Source organism: Antechinus flavipes, chromosome 6 (genome assembly GCF_016432865.1).
Source record: "Antechinus flavipes isolate AdamAnt ecotype Samford, QLD, Australia chromosome 6, AdamAnt_v2, whole genome shotgun sequence".
Lineage (NCBI taxonomy): Eukaryota > Metazoa > Chordata > Mammalia > Dasyuromorphia > Dasyuridae > Antechinus > Antechinus flavipes.
The window spans coordinates 30,533,251-30,533,624 of record NC_067403.1 but is presented as its reverse complement, the minus strand read 5'-3'; positions in this window follow the sequence as shown (position 1 = coordinate 30,533,624).

The following is a 374-nucleotide window of genomic DNA, read 5'->3' as shown; positions in this document are numbered from 1 at the left end:
AGGGAGGCTCCCCAGTGTTGAGGGTCCGGGGTGGGAAGAGGAGTGGGGGGGCCGGGGGAATTCCATGTGTGGTTTCCAGAGGTGAATAGTTACCTCCCCGGCCCAAACGCGTATTCATATTCATGAGCGCGCCGATAAATAAAGACAAATCCTCTCTGTAATAACACTTAGATTCACATCCGTCTTTGCCGGCCTTTAGGTTTAGGGGACTGAAGACAGATGTTTGCTTCGCTTTTCTCCTCTTGTCTGGTGACCATAAAGAAAAACCATTTAGAGCGCTGCAATTTGTTTCCCGCCCCAGTAAAACCTTGTTCACATTTATTCTCATTTCGCCCGAGCACAAAAAAAAGTGTACACAGGCCACCAAAGGCCGT